General features: G+C 35.8%; 1 protein-coding gene across 2 annotated transcripts in view; it reads right to left on the minus strand.

Annotated features, from left to right (window-relative positions):
• yipf2 (Yip1 domain family, member 2) overlaps window positions 1-17,396 on the minus strand; it is a 44,109-nt gene extending 26,713 nt beyond the window's left edge. For both annotated transcript variants that reach the window (XM_087242509.1, XM_087242505.1), the window contains exon 1: window positions 17,228-17,396. The gene's annotated coding sequence lies outside the window, so the exon portion shown is untranslated. The remainder of the gene's footprint in view (window positions 1-17,227) is intronic.
• Between the last annotated feature and the right edge of the window lie 3,549 nt (window positions 17,397-20,945).

Consider the following 20,945-nt stretch of genomic DNA (forward strand, 5'->3'; position numbering starts at 1 on the left):
ATTTGTCACCTTTATGGATTGGTTTTTGCAGAAAAAAAAGAAAAAGACAATTTATTTCAGGCAGTTTAGTATCTGTTCTTTCATATAGGAGATACTATAACTCCCTTTACTGTGCAAAAAGTTTTTGAGTATTTACATTAACAAACATCAATCTTACACAAAATATTAAAAGTAACTTTTGACGTAAGGTTTTTTTTTTTAGAAAAAAAATGCAGTACTTCATATTTGTTTTATCTCATCTTCATAATTAAACAAACCCTCTAAAAAGTTTCCTAATTTGCATAAAAGGTATCAATAAAGTGTAATTTTAAATTCTGTAAATTAATTGTACTTATTTAAAAAATGTAAATGGTATATATTTTGCAAATGATGCTTAAAAGGCCAAGGAATTTTTCACAGTATGTCTGACATTATTTTCTATTCTGGAGAAAGTCTTATTCATTTTTTTTGGCTAGAACAAAAGCAGTTTTTAACTTTTTTAAAAAAAACATTTTAAGGTCAAAATTATGAGCTTATAATTATTATAACCTTTAACCTTTTTTTATTTTGATTGTCTACAGAACAAAGCATCATCATACAATAACTTGCCAAATACCCTGACCTGCCTAGTTAACCTAATTAACCTAGTTAAGCATTTAAATGTCACTTTAAGCTGCATAGAAGTGTCTTGAAAAATATCTAGTCAAATATTATTTACTGTCATCATGGCAAAGATAAAATAAATCAGTTATTAGAAATGAGTTGTTAAAACTATAATGTTTAGAAATGTGGAAAAAAATCTCTCTTTTAAACAAAAATTGGGGGAAAAAATAAACAGGTCTGCTAATAATTCAGAGGGGCCAATAATTCTGACTTCAACTGTATAAATACGTTTTTATACATGGGTTTTTATATATATTTAAGTTTTGAACCTGTAACGTGATTTGGTGGTATTTAAATGTGCTAAATCTATCAATACTTTAAATAAACAGCAATTACACTGCAATTTAAAACCTCTCCATTGGTGTTTAGTCAATCCAGGCCCTTGCCAGTAAATTCATATTAACTGTATTCATGAAAGAGCAAACAGAATAAGACACACCCATATATTTAATACACATACTTTAATTTCTCTTCCCACCACATTCAAATATATACAAAAAATTACAACTTTAAATCATATGACCTCTTCATATTTTCATTGGTGTGTCTAAAATTGCATACACTCTGATTAGGTACTGTTATTACTGTCACATGACCTCTCAGCATCAGTAGCGTCACTTCACTTTGATACACAAGTCCTCTCATGTGCTATATGCCAGAATATCTCTAAAAGTATTCAATCATACAGGTCATTTTTGCCAAAGTTGTTTTAAATAGTAAATCTCTCTTGGTCTACTGTTTATCAGAGAAGTATTCAAATAAGAGTTCAGTGCAAGAAGTGCACACTCTCCACTAGTTATATAATTTGTTTCCTCAGCAGTCTCCAGGTCCAGCGGTACCTCTGCTTTCACCCACACACCTCTCTATTTCCTGGGTCAATGCCGCTATCAACCTGTGAGTATTAGACACTTGAAAGAGAGGTGAAGGGAGGTCAAAGACACTTTGTCTTGTCGTCACACACATCCATATCTCAGATAACACTGAAAAGCACCGCTGTCAGTAGGTTCTTTTCTGTTGCACCACTTGTTGTAACAGCTGAACACTGACAAACAACTTAAGCGCTTTTGTGATCTAAAAATAAATACATTTGAATAAAAAACTTAGAGCTTTTCAGAAAATCATTGTAACACAATGAGAGCGCGTTGGGACTGCTGAATGTATGAGGAATTTGAAACTCCTGTGAATTCTAGACGCAAATCCTCTAGGCTTCCCCATATAGAGACATGTGTCAACAACAAGGGACTGTCTAAAACGGGAGCCATCATTTCTACTTAGCAAGCGGTGAGAGTAAAGCAAGAAAACAATCAACATTCATAAGATGGTTTCATAGTGACTGAGTGCCACATGAAAGCGAGAGAGCGAGGACAAAAAGCGGGTCACTCTTTAAACTGTGCGGACACAAAACCAGTTTGTGAAAAGGCGATTGGAAACATTTCAAGAGACTGTGCTGCTCTGACACAAAGCTTGGGCAATTTTGAGCAATACACTGAGGCACAATTGCGCACAGTCGGATGATAGATTTGTATTCATTATCATGGCAACAGAGTCCTAGCGAAGAGAGAGAGAGAGAGTGAGAGAAAAAAATTGAGGCGGCTATCTGGGCAGGCCTGCAGGGCTGTTACTTCTGTCTGTGCAGATGATGAACAGTCACTCGGTCATCCCCAGTCTGCACACGCACCGCAGACCTGCATCACAACACGGTGCGGGCATCCATCGCAGGCACGCAGTCATAATTCATCCCGCTGGCAGCTGGCAGGGGTCATCGCAACATAAAGCGCCGCACAAAGGAAACATTTCGTGGATGTGCATTAGAAACAAATTCCTTCAGAAGAAGCTGATCTGTCTTCACTTATCAGGGAACAGCGATTTGTCTTGCGGTCGAAAGATAAGAACTGCTTGCTGCTTTAAAATACAGGTGTACGGGCACAGCAAATGGAAATATAACCGGTATTAATCACAGAGATAAGATAGGGAGCTCTATGCAAATGTGCAAATGGCTCTTATGAAAATCATGATCTCAATCATCTAAACTGATTTATAAAGCATGCTGGTTTTGTACATATGAAATCATACAAATTCACATACATTTGACACCATTTCACCAATATGTAATCTAGTTCCGTTTTCCCAATAAATCAGTCGGGGTTTACAAGAGTTTCAATGACAAGTTTCAGTTGCTAGTGCACACGGGCAAAAAGGTTTTACTTCTCCTTCTAGTTGTTCTTTGAGGCTTCGTTTAGTGAAGAGGTGCAGAAACGAGGAAAGCAATGTTAGAAACAATCTATACCGTAAAACAGGGGTGTCAAACTCAGATTCTTGAGGGCCTCAGCCCTGCACAGTTTAGTTCTAACCCTGCTTCAACACACTTAGGACAAATCCCAATTCTGTTTTTGTAGCCCTACCTCTTCTCTGTTTCCTTCCCCTTGGCCCTTAAAACCGAGTGTGGAGTAGAAGGGCTTTAAACTTTACCCCTAAGAATTGGGACAGCACTACAACACCTGCACACGTCATCAGATATCATCGCAATCTCTTGCTTCAGACTGACGATTACGACTGCTGTAGTGATTCCAGTTGCGTTATTTTTTGGTATTTATCTTCAGGAAATCACTGAAAGCATATATTATGTTTTCATAATGATCTAATGTGGCAATAAGATCGTAAATAATGTGCATTTACTCACTGACCATATTCATCTATGTAAACACACGAAAACGTTAACATTATAGCAGACACTGCAAAAAGCCCATTCCCAGCTACCAGACTTTTCTGACAGGGTATTCGAGAGTTAGAATGTTGTGGGTCTGCTATACTGGAGTTATGATTATGGATTATAGATTGTGAAATTTAGCGGGGTTTATCTTTTTTTTTAAAGCATGATGGTAAAACACAAACACAGTTATGAATGTATTAAAACATGTGTTTGTTTGTGGGAAAAATTAGCAATAATGACAAAAAATACTAATTTGTTGATTTCCTTACTTCCGGGTGTAACTATTCTGCCGTTGTGGCTGGAGTATTCTGTGAAATTTTCTTACCCCTTGATTTTGAGTGTGGTCCTGAAAAATCTTCGTTCAAAGGGCTATTTACCCCTTCCCTTAGTCCTACACCTTCAAGCTAAATAGTATTGGGATACCCAATGAGCAAAATGAGAGGTAGGGGTAAGGGGAAGGGCAGAACGGGTAAAGAATTGGGTAGAAAGAGGTAGAATCGGGATTGGGCCTTACCTGGAGGTTTAAAACAATCTTAAAGGGCTAAATTAGTCTGATCAGGTGTGTTTAATTAGGGTTAAAGCTAAACTATGCAAAGCTGCGGCAATCCAGGAACTAAGTTTGACACATGTGCCTTAAAAGAACAAGAAGTAAAACCTTCCTCTCCATGTGCACTAGCAACTGAGACTTGTCATTGAAACTCTTGTAAACCCAGACTGATTAATTGGGAAAACGGAACTGTATTACATATTGGTGAAATGGTGTCAAATTTTTATCATTTTATATGTACAAAAACTGAAAAGAGTAAGCTTAAGCATGAAAGTCCACCCATCCTCATCCCTAAAACCCAAAGTATGCTTATTTTTATTTATCCTTTAGTGTACTGCACATGAACAGTCGAACACTGCCTTTCAAAGTACACACCAATTGATAGTTTAAGTGTAGGAATTTTCTTTATATTAAATGAACTAGACAAGGGAACAAACTGCAAAAATAAAGAGCTCACTAATCTAGCATAGCAACCTAGCAAGTGCCAATGTCAATACAGAAACCAGGGTTACATCCAAAATTGCATAATAATTACTTTCCTACTTCTTACTATGCAGAATGTGTGCATAAATGTAATGTGGACATATTGCATTCGCTGCATGATGCATACTGGCCATGCTGTCATCTATGCCTACACTGTAATAAATATCTGTAAATTAGCAGTTTTCCATATATTATGTTTCATGTTTTACTTTTTTCTAATTTGTTTAAGATTTTGAATTACATTATGGGACATTAATCTTTCTTCCAACAACTTTTAACCTTGAAAAGTTGTAAAAAGTGACTTTTATTAACATTTTTAATAGTAAAATAATTTTAAAGTGATCTATTTTCTGGGTTGGTGTTGTATATTATGGTACAAAAGCCTTGTGATGAACTGCAAGTACTTGTTCTGTTATTTTGCAGACTTATTTCTCTATACATGATTTCTTATACATTATATTATGTCAAAAACATTAATTACGATGGGCTACATGCACAGCTAGAGTTTTTGCCATAATTAACTTACAGTGAAAGCTTAATGTGAGTATTTTCAATTACTCAAGGTTGTTTTTACAACATCGATGTTGTAATGTAATTACAATACATTCAGTTAAACAGACTTAAGCATTCATTTAGTTGTTTAAGCGTAAAACATGATGATAGACCATGTAAACTGTAGCGCCGTCAGTAGCAACAGGCTAATGCAGAAATTCCATTGAAAATACTGCTGTAAAATAAACGCTCATATTTTCAAGACCTGGTGGGGGAAATGGAATTTAATGCAGTGCTTCTTGTCCAAGCTGAGACCCACGTCATATCGTATATCTACCAGGCAGTGAAGATTGCTGTTTTTTAAAGAAAACAAACCTTTAACATGACAATTTTGTAAGGGAAAGACAGTTCACCGGAAGCACTTGAGCTCCCTGGTTGAAAATAAAAGTCTGTGCGCATATAGCCCATTACTAATATTACTAAAATGTCAATAAAAGTCACTTTGTTAAACCGTAGAGTTTTCAACAATAAACCTTAACCTTTCTTTAACAGCTTTTAACCTTGAAAAGTTTGAAAAAGTGACTTTTATGAATATCTAATAGTTTAAAGTGATATATTGTCTGGGTTGGTGTTGTATATTATGGTACAGAACCTTTTTACAGACTAATTTCTCTATACATTATATTATTTCTTATACATTATATTACTTAAAATCACTAAAATGTCAATAAAAGTCACTTAGTTGAACTGCAGAGTTGAATTTTCAACATTAAAAGTCGACAGAGCAGAGATCAACATTCCATAATGCAACTCACAACCATAAATAAACTGAAAACACATTTGAAGCACAAAATATGGAAACTATTAATTTACATATTTATTTATTTTTAATTCAGACATCTTTTTTTACTACTAGTAGGGAAGTATGCTATTTTAAAAGCAGCTCAGGGCTAAAATAAACAATAAATCTAGTGATACAATAAAGAGCAAACAGTCAGAATTAAACCTATAAAATGACAATAAACAGTTGTTCTTGTTCAGTCTCCTTTTTCACATGTAAAACAACAGTCCAGTTTAGTGTTTACACCTTGTTCAGGGTTTCTGCTGGTTTCATCAAGTCAATTTTAGACTTTTTAAGACCCTTTTAAAATTATAAAAAATGAAATTTCTGACTTATATATGGCAAAACCCTAAAATTAAAAAAAACCTCATTTTAATTAATTATTTTTTAGCCAAATATTTTTTAAAAATGTGTTAAAACAAGCAGACTCTAGCTTTATACATTATATTTATTCAACATTACCTAAAAAAACTAAACTAAGTGTTTGTACAACAGACAAGTTATAAATAGAGATTTACTAAAAGTGTTGTATAATTGGTGATTGGATGCTTTGGATCAATTGGTTAGCTTTATATAAACGAAGGAAATAAAGACCTGCTAAAAATGATTTAAGACAAAAAAGACAATATTTCAGTCATTTTTTTTAAGGTGGAACATTTTGTTTTTAAATTTAAGACTTTTGAAGGCCCCGCAGACACCCTACTTGTTACAATATATGCAAGCTACATTTATACTACATGCACTGCTAAATAAATAAATAAAATAGGCCTGTGAGCAAACAAAATGTGTCAACTCGATGTCCACATTTTTTATTGTATTCAGTTGTTTGCACTGCAGTGTGCCTTGGTTTCAATGACCCCAGTGCAACACAAAATTCAAATGAATTGTCATTTTAAATCTTTTAAAATCATTTAAATCTAAAACTACTAGGCTTTACACTTTTGTCCGCAATATTTTTTTTCCGTGTGGAGTTTGCATGTTCTCCCCATGGGTTTCCTCCGGGTGCTCCGGTTTCCCCCGCAAGTCCAAAGACATTTGGTTTAAGTGAACATATGACACATATTTAGAAACATATGCTGGATAAGTTGCCGGTTCATTCCGCTATGGTGACCCCAGCTTAACTAAACTGAAAAGAAAATGAATGAATATATATGTTTCATCGAATGACAGCGGAATATTATTTTACCCCTATTTTGACACAATGTTGTCACAAAAGTTATTTAAAACATTAAAATAGACTCTTCTTGCATTTATTATGCTTTCTATCAACATAAAATAATATGCATAAACCAAAATGGAAAATCTTTTTTATTTATAAATATAAACGTTTTGTATTTTCATTTTATTTCTGTATAAAACCTTTAGCCCAAGAAACAATAAACGTTATACCCTACATACACTAAACATTCTTTAGCTCAGTTTCAGTAGCGCTCATCACCATTAACCAGTCTCAAAGAGCACCTGCAGGTGTTTACCTATAGACAATTAGTCTCAAGCTGAACATCTTCACAAATGCTGCTGTCAGGAGCTTCACTGTTTGTTCGCCACCTTTCCCTATCATTACAGGGGAAATGAAAGCCTCAGTGGCATGTGCAGAGGGGGAGAGGGGCCTGCGTGCTCAAAGGCAACTACTTATCTCCTTGAGCGAAAATTACATGTTTGCTGCGTTCTCTCTTGTTGGAAAAAGACTGCATATTTAGGGTTTAGATCTCAATACATTTTTTTTATTTCCAGTCTCTATACTTTTGTAAGGTGCAGGGTGATCCTGATGATAATGTGTTTCAGATTGTCAGATGAAGATGCTCAAAGGGATGAAAAAAAGAATGAGAAAATAAAAAGACTTGGGGCTTGAACACAATACTGATTTCATGGTAATAATATTACAATCCTCCAACAACAGCTACAAAAGAAAGTAATGTTCTGAATTTGTCATAAAGTGCATACTGAACCATGCATTCCAGCTCATTATAATATATGAATCTCACAGTCTAATTATGTATGTATGTCCTCAGGCAGGACTCGATAAAAAGAAAGAGGGCAAGAATTCAAACGCTAAACCAACTTAAACCAGCTATCTCAGCCACCCACATCTAAATCTTACGGGGCTCCAGTTTGACTGACTCACAGTAAGCTCTCCTATTAGTCTTCATTGTGCTATTACTTTAATAATGCTGTTTTTTGGGCTGGAGTCCAACTCTGAGAAACATCTCTGCAGTTGGATATGTTATATAAAAGGGGTAATTTACAATCACTAGGTAATTATCTCATAAAATAAACTCCTATGAGGTGAGCAGGACTTCTGCTAAAAGAAACAACCATACTAAACACTCAGCCAAACAACAAGACAACACTACAACAAGATTACAGTACTATAGCCTATAATTAAATCCTCTGGAATGTTTTTCACTTGTCAATCCCTCTAAATAAATGCTGTACTGTTTCAACCCAAATTTGGGTAGAATGTGGATCTGTTGGGTTATAATGCATGGTGATGAAACTGAAAGTTTGTGTTTTCATTATGATATGAGAAACATGAAAATAGTGTCACATACTAAATGGAGTCTGAAAGTGCTAATTCAATTCAACTCATGTTTATTACTCATGCTTTTACAATGTAGATTGTGTCAAAGCAGCTTCACATAGAAGTTCTCCAGAACACATGTACTGTTGTTCAGCAAATGCTGTAGTTATAGTCTGGTTATTTCATTTCATTTCCATCAAAGTCAGCAAAAATCCCAACACTCTGCTTCAATATAAGAATACACAAAAGATGTTTATGGTCTGTTTATGGCCACTTTATTAGGTAAACCTGTCCAACTGCTTGCCAATCACATGGCAACAACTCAATGCATTTAGGTATGTAGACATGGTTAAGATAATCTGCTGCAGTTCAAGCCAAACATCGGAATGGGGAAGAAAGGTGATTTAAGTGAGTTTGAGCATGGTTGTTGATGCCAGATGGGCTAGTCTGAGTATTTCAGAAACTGCTGATCTTCTGGGATTTTCACGCACAACTATCTCTAGGATTTACAGAGAACAGTCTTAAAAAGGGGAAATATTCAGTGAGCGGCAGTTTACTGGGCACAAACGCCTTGGTGATGCCAGAGGTCAGAGGACAATGGCCAGACTGGTTCCAGCTGATAGAAAAGCAACAGTAATCAAATAACCACTCGTTACAACAGAGGTATGCAGAAGAGTATGTCTAAAAGCACAACATGTCGAACCTTGAGGCCGATGGACTACAGCAGCAGAAGACCACACCGGGTGCTACTTCTGTCAGCTGAAAACAGGAAACTGAGGCTACAATTCACACGGGCTCACCAAAATTGAACAATAAAAAATTGGAAAAACGTTGCCTGGTCTGATGAGTCTCGATTTTTGCTGCAACGTTTAAATGGTAGGGTCAGAATTTGGTGTCAGAATATTTGATGGCTACTTCCAGCAGGATAATGCGCCATGTTATAAATCACAAATCATCTCAGATTGGTTTCCTCAGCATGACAATAAGTTCACTGTACTCAAATGGCCTCCACAGTCCCCACAGCTCAATCCAATAGAGCACCTTTAGGATGTGGTGGAACTGGAGATTCGCATCATGAATGTGCAGTCGACAAATCTGCAGCAATTGAGTGATGCTATCATGCCAGTATCGACAAAAATCTCTGAGAAATATTTCCATTACCTAGTTAAGTCTATGCCATGAAAGATTAAGGCAGTTCTGAAGGCAAAAATGGGTCCAACCTGGCACTAGTAAAATGTGGCCATTATATTCACACATATATATGCACTTACAACTCTGTATATTCCTTGCTGTAGGCCAAAGTCGATAACTGTGTACACTATAAAAAATAAGGTGAGTTTACTTTTTTTTTTTTTAAGTGAGTAAACCCATTGCTTTTAAAGCAGTTAGTCGACTTTAGGTTACTGCACGGTGCTCATAAACATGAGCAATACACTGACACTGAGAAAAAGAAACTTGTTATTTTGTTTCACGTGTGCACAAAAGTATTGTCTTAGCTTGATAAAGTTCAGATTTAAAAAATACCGACCCTCTATTCTTTCCCATTTCCTTAACCTTTCTCTATTCCAGCTTGTGCTTTTCAAACTGATGTCTGACTCTTTGTATTACTGTACTTATATATTTTTTTCATGACTTTTATTTCTTCATGTTGTTTTGGATTATATGGATGCATTAGCTATTTTTAAATCTTGTTTCAAACTTATAATTACAGCTTTGAATACAATACTTCCAACAGGACTTGAGCACAAAATTATATACAGTGTCATCACTAGATAATGTTGTATATATTGAATATATGAGATATTTGCTGAGTTTTTGTGATGACGGACAAACCCAGCTGCTAATAACTCAATCTAAACCCTCAAGCCATCAATCACATTTAATGGCTTATGCCTTGTGAAAAACATCATTGAAGAATCACTGCGAGGAAATCATTTACTTGGTACAAGAACCAATGCTTAGGAATGGATAGAAAATGTAATTGTTGTGGTGCTGATATAAATCTTGCCTTATATTTAGCCCCCCCCCCCCCCAACCCATTTCTTAAAAGAGAAAACAATAAGTCGGTGACAAAAATATTCATCTTCCTGACTCTGAGCCGAACCGAACACATCCACCAGTCGCAAGCGATTTGTGATTGCTAAGTTTCGTCAACCACAGTCTGTTTGTGTTGATAATTCTGTCCCGAAGTCTCATGCCGCAGCCGATGACACCGCTCATTCACATAATAGCTCAATATGATGTATTGCATTAACACAATGCCATTCATGATGAAAAGCACTCAGCCACTTTATAAATCTGATCTCTCTGGGTCAGTTTTGATTTATAGTTGGCTATAGATTAAACATTTCCAAAGACTGGAAGTGAATTAGCTATTGATCCTTTACTGGTCTAGGTCAAATAGTGCAGCCTGTGATTTGTGAACTGTGAAGTTTTAGCTGGTTAAAGAAATGAGATTACTGTATCCTATTAAGGCTAATAAGCAAGTGATATAGATGACTTTGCTGAGATTTCAAGCACCATCTACTTTTCATAATATGCAGTCGACATTTGCAGATTTTCAAAAATTTGTTATCCCATGATAATAAACATGCACAATGCATTGAAAAAGTATTTATTATTTAAACGTTTACAGTGCCTTTTAAGAATATTCAGATTATATGGTTGAAGATTTAATAGGCTGTTTTTTTAAATTCAGTGACTAGTTATAGGTCATTTGTTTATTAACTGTTTTATGTGTTAACATCCATAAATTTAACTGAAGTCAATGTAATGGCAGCTACTACAAAAGCATTTATTAATCTCATATTATTTTTAGCTAAACCACATTAATGCATTACAAGTTGTAACCATTGTATTAAATTGAGTTAATAACTAATACAATTTATTTGTAGTTTTAAAATGAGCTTAAACAATAATAAGTCCTTTTTCTGTTTGTTTTAATGCATTAACCAGAATTTACTAATGAGACTTCATTTTAAAGTGCTATATTGTCCATAAACATCCTTTTAGAGTTTAATTTGTTTAAAACATTCATTTCCAGGGCATCACAGGGGCGCAGTGGGTAGCACGGTCGCCTCACAGCAAGAAGGTCGCAGATTCAAGCCTCGGTTGGGTCAGTCGGCATTTGCATGTTCTCCCCGTGTTCGCATGGGTTTCCTCTGGGTGCTGGTCCTAAGACATGTGGTTTAGGTCAGTGTTTCTCAACCATGTTCCTGGAGAACCACCAGCTCTGCAGATTTTCCATGTCTCCTTAAACAAACACACATGATTCAGATCAACAGCTCATTAGCAGAGTCTGAAAGACCTGCAATGGGTGTGACAAAGGAGACTTCCAAAACATCCAGTGTTGGTGGGCCTCCACAATCGTGGTTGAGAAACTCTGGTATGGGTGAATTATATAAGCTAAATTGTCCGTATGTATGTGTGTGAATGAGTGTGTATGGATGTTTTCCAGTGATGGGTTGAACATGTCCTCTGAACATGTATACACTTAAGTTTTGTTTGGATTTTATCATAGTTGTTAAAGCCTTTTGTAGCTTTGTTATACATCAAGATACTAGTGCGTATCGTAATAAAAGCCTCAGCGATTAATCGCAACAAGAAAATCTGGTATTATGCAGACTATGACAGACATTTTGTTCTTCCTTGTTTTTACAATCTGTGTACCTCAAATCTGGACGCCACAATAACGAAGACTTTGAGCTGGCTGCTGTCCAAACGAAACAGACTGGGGACACGGCATTACTACCTGACACAGCCAAGGTACCACCTGTTTGTCACGACCAGCACACACACTCTCTCGCTCCTTTCATCCTTTCATCCTCGCTCATTCCTCTCTATCTCTCCCCTAGCTTTTGGCGTGCGTTCTGGATGGGCATCTTGGAGCATCTGTGCCTGCCTGAGGCACTGGACTGTGGTAGATGTGGGTCAGAGCTGTAAATCCTGTGTGGTCTTGTACCAAAACAGCCATTGTAACTTCAGGAGAAGCCAGATGCCAAGCGTTGCTGATAGATCGCAGAAGCTGCATGCAAAATAATAAAGTCAATAATGAAGGTCATAAGTCAACTTAATGGTTTGTCTGGTGCTTTTCCCTCCATTTCATAAATTAAATCCAAAGCGGAGGCATTCAAGGGAGGAAATTCCGGTTCGTTAGCGCCACCTCCTGGTCAGATTTCATGTTTGCTGATATCCTAATTAATATTTTTTTCAAACGTGTGTATCAAAACGATAAACACATTACCGGTCAAATTTGGTGTCAGTAGGATTTTTAAATGTTTTAAAATAAGCTTCTCCTGCTCACCAAGGCTGCATTTATGTAATCAAAAATACAGTACAAATTGTAAAATGTTATTGCACTATAAAAATAACGGTTCAAAAGTTTATAAATGAATTTAATAGTTTATTCCAGTTATTTTAAAGATGAGTTTCATCTTCATTACTCCAGTCTTCAGAGTCACATGATCCGTCAGATATCACTCTAATAGTAAAAAAAAATAAAATAAAATAATAATAATAATAATAATAATAATAATTATTATTATTATTATTATTATTATTATTATTATTATTAATATTTATGGTAATGGTAATAAAAGCAATAATCACTGGAGTAATCATTTCATTTGAAACTACATACTAGCAGTTATTTAAAATTGTAATAAGTATTTAAAAGTTTTACATTCAATTAATGTTTGTTGATGAACAGAATACTTTTCTTAAAAAACATAAATTAAATAAAAAGTAAAAAACAATTTTTAACCCCCATATTTTAGATATTCTAATTCTTGTATCAAATGTCCTATCCTGACAAACTATACATCAATAGAAGAGTTATTTACTCAGCTTTCAGGTGATGCACAGTTGAAATCAGAATTATTAGCCCTCCTGTGCAATTTTTATTCTTTTTTTTTTCCAAAGAATTACCATATATATATATATATATATATATATATATATATATATATATATATATATATATATTTCACAGGAGGGCTGATCTTTCTAAGTTCAATTGTAAAAATCTCAATTTAAAAAACTGACATTATGACCATGTTTTGTGGTCAGGGTCACATATGAAAAAACAGGGTCAAGTTCAACTTCAATAGCTGCTGGACAGGCAAATTTGTACTTGAGAAGCACTGGATCTGTGTTATTTTGTCTTTCAAAGATGCACTTTGGTGTTATTAAAAGTGAGGGCTGTGGAAGTGGAGAGGCTGCAGTTGAAACAGTCTCTCACCCACTCACGCTGAGGAGCTTTGAGGGCCGAGGGCTGTTAAATGAGGAGGGAGATAATGAGAGAGAGAGAGGCAGCAGCATGGTAATCAGCAGGCCTCAATTTCCTCACTGATGCTCCAGATTATGCTGGCCTCACAGGCTCCCTTAGGCATGTTTCATCTTCTCTTTCCCCTCAGAGAACGCTTGGGATGAAAGGCAGAAGTTCTCCATCCAGCCTGCTGACAAACCCCATGCTGAGGCCACTGCGCAAAACTCTGCTGATAATCAAGTCAGTTTTTTCTTCTCAATTCATTATCTTTTCTATCCCTTTCTGGTCCATTAGCTACACTTTAAGCTCTAAAATAATTGTTTATCTAGCGTGTTGCCTGTGTTTTATGTCTTGAAATACACACCATTAATTGTAACTTCTATAGTTTCTTCAGTCTCACTGAAAGCAAAGCAGGTTTTGTTATTAATGCTCATGTCCTTTCACCCTTAAACAAATAAAAGCTCTTTTCTGGTAATGATGTTTCCATGGAAAATATTGAACTTCCCAAGTGCTGTTTCTACAAAACATTCTTTGAGAATTTTTTCATGCTAAAATGTTTTTCATAAATGAAAAAATGGGTTTTGAGGAAACAAGATTATGAAATTATAAAATTAATAAAAAATAGTTTTCTAACCTTTATTTTTAACAATAGAGGAGCTCTGAGTAATACAGGACAAAAGACAAATTCTCATTTTCGAAATACTAATTTCCTTCATTATATTATATTATATTATATTATATTATATTATATTATATTATATTATATTATATTATATTATATTATATTTTATTATTATGCTATATTATTTTATATACAAGACTGCATTGATCTCAGAAAATGCTAAAAAAAAAAATACTTTGAAATGTATAATTTCTCTGATGATTTTTTTTAGCAACATACCAATGTCTTCAGTGTTATCCTTCAGAAATTATTCTAATATGTTGATTTAATCTTCAAGAAACATTTCTTATTAACAAGGTTGAAAATAGTTGTGCTGCTTAATATTTTTGTGGAAACATTTACTCGTCACTTTTATCAAAAGTCAAACAGGCCTGTAGCCAGCTTGTTGAAAAGGGTGGTACTTTTTTCTGAAAAACTGGACAATGCAATTATTTGCCTCATTTTCTGTTTAATCATTAGGTTTAAATGCTGCATTTTAGTGACATTTTAAGCACTATAGATCATGACCACACTTTTTGATGTACGAGAAATATTTCTTACCATTTTGCCAAATTACTTACTATACTATTTTACAATTTTTAGTCTTTATTTACAAATGTGCGTTTAAACTGTCAGTTTTATATTACAGTTTTATAAATAATGTTGAGATTAGCATTTTTAATTCAAAACTTTAGAATAAAGAAAAATTAAAAGATACTTACTTTTAAAGTACAATTTTATTATCATCTATCATTAAATTATTTTTTATGAATCTGTTAAAACTTGTTTAAAATTAAAAATGAAGCTTATACGCAAATAACAAACTGGCCAGTACATTCAACATTCCTCATTCAGAATTTGGCTTTTTGAATAATTCGCACATAATATTTAAACATAATAATAATAATGATCCAACAGAACATTTATCGTGGTCTTAAAGCCTTCTTTATTAGTTAATTTCACAATTTATGATAGCAAGTCAAACATAATACAAATAAATGCAACCACAAATAAATGAGCTCATATAGGGGACCAATTCTGGACCTTTGTCAGTGGGTCTTACGAACCCCACTTTACAGGCTAAGTACCTGTAAAGTTACTACATTTGAGGAAAAATATCAACATGTCTTTAACTTGAGCTTGTACTTTGATTGAGTTGTTGGATCCCCCTTGTGGCCTTTTAAGTAACAGCACAATATTTACCATCCTAGAAGAGTACATAAATTGCAAGACTGATTGTGGATCATTATCTCTTTAGTTTGTTTTAAACAATATGTCGAGTATAGAGGCTTTATGATGTAGATAAGAGGCATGCAATGCTGCCTTTATTGTCATTTCATCCTGTTTTGAGTAAGGCCAGGAATTGTGACAGTCACACATTTTTGAACTAACAGCTTCAGGTTTTAGCTGCCTTAACTTTCAGATCCTTTTAGCTTCATTTAACTTGCTTGTATTTTACTAGTGGTACTAGTGGGTGATTGTAAACATATCCTTTGCAAGTCAGAAGTTTTAGAACAGTAAAAAATACATGTTTTAAAAGAAGCAAATAAAAATGTTTTATTGAGCAGAAAATCTGAATATTCAATTCAATTCAATTCACCTTTATTTGTATAATGCTTTTACAATGTAGATTGTGTCAAAGCAGCTTCACATAAATGGTCATAGTAACTGGAACAGAGTAGTTCAGTTTTTAGTGTTTAAGTTCAGTTGAATATTAGAAGAGTTTCTGAAAGATCGTGTGACTGGAGTAAATATGCTAAATTCAGCTTTGAAATCATACATTAATTTATTCTTGGCTTAGTGAGTCCCTTTATTAAACAGGGGTCACCACAGCAGAGTGAACCACCAACTTATCCTTGGGTTTTACACAGCCGATGCCCTTCCAGCCACAACCCAGCACTGGGAAACACTTATACACTCTTGCATTCAGACTCACACTACAGCCAATTTAGCTCATTCAATTTGCCTATAGTGCGTGTCTTTGAACTGTGGGGAAAACTGGAGTACCTGGAGGAAACCCACACCAGCACAGGGAGAACATGCAAACTCCACATAGAAATGCCAACTGACCCAGCTGAGGCTTAAACGGGCGACTTTCTTGTTGTGAGGCGACAGCGGGACCCATTGCGCCACCGTGTTTCCCCAGCTTTGAAATCACATAAACAAAATCACAAATTAAAATATATTTAAAGGTGTGGTCCACTACGATCTCATATTTTAAACTTTAGTTGATGTGTAATGTAGCTGTGTGAAAATAAACAGCATCTCTGAATGTAAAAAGTTCTAAGTTCAATGCTAAGGGAGACCTTGGTTTTTACAGAGTTAGCTTAGCAAAGCCTACAATGAACGAATTTTGGGGACTACAAAAAAATACTTCCGCCCCCTGTGACATCACAAGTTCGTTTACTGCGCATCCCACACTGCGCATGCAGGTAATGTCCGTGGCCAGAGGTGCTGTAACGTTATAGCAGAGATGAAGCTAAAAATGCATCCAAACACGGCTGTTTCCACAGAGCTTCATCTGTTTCTGTATTTGGGCTTCCAAAGGACACGACACAAAGACAGAAGTGCCTTTAGTTCAATATTAATTAACTTCCAGAGAATTATAAAATACTCAGCAAGCATGATTTGACAAAACAGCTCCAGAATCTCTCCAAGTTCAGTGCTGGATTCGGCTAAAATCTCCTCAAAGCAGAAGTTGTGATCTACAAGTAAGTGTTTTTATTTTTTAAAATTGATCATGACATGTACAGTGTCTAGCGTTAACTGTATGCTGTAGCAATGATGTAAACAATGCGAAATGCTGCTTTGCGGGCAAACGATTTAGCTACAAACTCACATTTATCAGCCAAACTCCTGTAAATACACACTCACTCCACCAGCACGATCTCTTATGTGTGTGCGCGACTGCACTGATTGTCTTGGCTTTTTCATGTGTTTCACATCTCAGATAATGAAGTCGCAAAAGATATGTGGATGATTTATATTACTTACACCTGCATATTCCGGATACTCGTGAAAGACGTCATGACGCATAGAGTTAAAAAAACACAGATTAGCTTACCTGACTAGTGGTCGCAGCAGAATAATAAATCAAGGCTCAACAGGTAGCATCTCACATCTTGTGCTTTATTCTTCTGTCACGATATATTACAGAAAATAACTTAATCCGAGCATCAGAGAAAAAGAAAGTCCCGCGCTCTTGCGCTTGTTACAGAAAGTTCACACCACACAAACACACACATAGACGCACACACAGACGCTGTTAAAGGAGCCGCACCCCTTTTTCACTCGTTAGTTACAGACACTTGTCAGATGTTATTTTAGAGAGCGGGCGCGAGGTTGACTTCATGTTTACACAGCAGAAAAGCGTGTGCTTTTACGGGCGTGACGTGGAGCCGATCCGCCAATAGCAGCACATTATGTCGATGACCAATCAGAGTCACTTAAGGGCGGGCCTTTTAGAGGAACTAGGAAATATGACAGTCGTTTTCATGTTAGCTGAGTAGCTGTGTATAATCAAAGTGAGATATATGAAAAAATTACGCGATTTCCGTCAAGTGAAACATAAGCACACATTGCTTTGCATCTTATAAACACAACCAAGCCTTAAAATTACATTCTGGACCACCCCTTTAAATAGAAATCAGTCATTTAAGACAGCTGAACAGAGAGACCTCTTTAACAAAAAAATCAAAACAACAAAAACATTATAAATCTCACTTATTCACTTTTCTTCTGCTTAGTCCCCACATTAAAAATCTTACTGATCATAAAACTTTTAGCTAGTGTATATGATGTGTATCATTTGTTTTGATTTTAGGCATTAGGAGAATGTTGCCTGGGTCCTCACAATGAAGGGTTTTTATTAAAATCCATTAAGCTCAGAAGAGGGGAATCCACCCAATTGCTGCATCCTCACACTAGCACTTACACTTTTAATTACAAAGATTCTTTACTGACCTCCGATAAAGAAACTTCAGGATCAATGGAAACTTTAAATTTGATAATTTAGGGTTGTTTAACAAAAGGTTGCTTAGATTATCAAAACCCTTCACAAGAAAAAAAATGGTTCTTTAAAATAATAATCCTTTGGGAACCTCGACTCAGCGTTCTGTGTTGTTGTGAAAACACTTTTGGACCGTTAACAAAATGAGACTCACTTCTGACTATTCAAGAATTCAGACATTACTCTCAGGTTCATTAAACTGTCAATTATTAACATAATTACATGTAAAAATATCAATTATGTAAATGAATTGCCTATTCTAGGAAATGTGTCAAAAATTACCCCTGTACTATATTAGTAAACATTAACTACAATCTTGTGTTTGCTAAGCAGGGATTGAGCTGGAAGCAAGTTCATTATAGATGATAAGATTCATAAATTGACAATGAATGATTAACACACACTCATGAATAGTGATCTGCTCAGTGTTTGTTTAGTCTGTATGTGTGTGTGTGTGTGTGCGTGTGTGTGTGCGCGTGTGTGTGTGTGTGTGTGTGTGTCTGCTCACAGGTGGTGATATTCAGTGCCAGTGGAGGTTGCCCTGGATACATGCTAAAATACTACATAATCTTTGCATGATAGTCTGCAAAGCACTATGAGACTCTTTATATTTCATTTCGCTGGTGTATTGAAGCAACCTGAAGTATGGAGCGTTCTGTCTGGTCAATAATAGCCTATAGTGATGGTGCAACAATGACAAATCAAAAAATGACTGGAGAGGAGTTTGAAGTCCTTCAGATGGTTTTGTGTGGGAGTCGGGCGTGTGATAGTGAAAAATTGTTTTTCAGAAACCTCTGTGTGGGCTGAGCCAGAAATGACCGTCTGAGCTTCTGGGATTGCACTTGAAATCTACCTTTGTACTTTCACCACAATAAACTAGAGATTTGCAAATGAAAGCTTTGTATGGCTCAGAAACCTGTGGCACGAAAACACCCCCTCCCTTTTGTTTAGGACTAAAGCATTGCTGCTTGTGACAGATTCACTGCTCCTGCCAACCATTTGAACTTCACTTCTGCTGCATGATGTTTTTAATCAGTAGGCTGTATTTAAGTGTTGTCTGTTGTTGTCTAGTGGCTTTAACTATAACACAAATTAAGAGAGCTGCAGTGCAAACAGAGCTATTGACTGTTTGCCATTCCCACCGCTCTGTTTATTAGGGCAAAATTTAAGACCTTTTTCTCCATTATGTGTCAAATGGCAATTTGAAATAGTGTAAAACTAAATGTTTTACACTCTCAAGCCACTTTATTATATCCACTGAAATGCTTGTTCAGACAGTCTACTGAAGCATCATGATGGGCAAGAAAATTGATTTTCAAGTGTTCACACTTAGCTGACGATTGGTTATAAAGTGTGTTTGGCATGCTGTCCTGGGAGAGAGGCCCAAGCTCAGGATATCCTCGAGCCCGGGGCTCCCTCCCATTTGAAGAGCAAGAGGGGAAGCTTAGTTAGGTCTCGAGAAGTCCCCTTCTTGTTATAATAACTGAGCTAGGAATTGCTATGAGAGACAGCTGACTAAGAGTTCGTCTATGATTAGTCGATTTACTTATGTTGCATGTCTTTGGATAATGGAAGGAAACTGGGGAAAACCCACACCAGCATGGGGAGAACATGCAGACTCCCCACAGAAATGCAGACTGGCCTGGTACGGACTCGAACCAGTGACGTTCTTGCTGTGAGGCAACAGTGATAACCACTGGGCCACTCTATCTGTAAATGGGAGGAAGAGGGGGGTGGAAGGGGGATTCTTCAGGATAAAGATGACTGAGGTGAGAAACTCTGTTTTTTTATACTGAGTTCATCTGATTGGTGCATAATGTTAGCTGATGCAGGACTAGCCGTGATCAATCATAAGCATGTGATCCTCTCGAAATTAGTTTATAAATAAACCGCACTAAGTGCCTTTAAACATGGATTGATTGTTATAAACAGGTTGATCTGATTTTTTCAAGAAAATCCTAAAAATCTACTTGAACTTTTATGCAAAGCCATCTATGCAAAAATACCTTCCTTGTTTTGAAGCAGATGAGCTGCAGCTGAAAAGCACACTGGAGAAACACCTGCCAGCTATAAGAACAACAAACTGAGACTACAACTAGCACAAGCACACAGAAACTGGACAACAGAAGGTTGGAAAAAAGTTTTCTGGTCTGATGCATCTAAGTTTCTGCTGCAACATTTGGATGTCAGAGTCAGAATTTTGCATTAGCAACATGAACGCATGGATCCTGCACTTATATATATTATATTATATATATAATATTTCCTTCGCTTACTTTGGGAACCTTAGAATCAATTCAACATTGTTGCTGACCATGTCCATCCCATTATGACTACATTATGCTCATGGGTATACTTCCAGTAAGATAAAATGCTAAACTCAAATAAACTGGTGTCCCAACAAGCATTTTTTGTTTTTAAAAGATGTCTGAAATGTCTAATCTTGGCTAAAACAAGGATAAATTTGGGCTTTCAGTGAAAATCTAATAGACGTCTAAGAATAGGCCAAGGCTTGACTAGTCGTCAAATAAACAGAAATGAATGACTACACATATAAAGTCTGTCTAATCTATTTGACGACTTTTCGGCTATTCTTAGATGTCTATTAAATTTTCACTGACAGTCCAAGTTTAGCCTTGTTTCAGCCAAGCTCTATGTTTAGACGTCTATTAGATGTCAATTAAACAAAATTGTTTGCTGGGTTTTTTGAATATGTGAAAAGGATATATTATGTATTCCACATTAACCTTATGTCAATCCAGAACAGCACCTT

This window comes from Danio rerio, chromosome 3 (assembly GCF_052040795.2).
Source record: "Danio rerio strain M-AB ecotype USA chromosome 3, GRCz13ab, whole genome shotgun sequence".
NCBI lineage: Eukaryota > Metazoa > Chordata > Actinopteri > Cypriniformes > Danionidae > Danio > Danio rerio.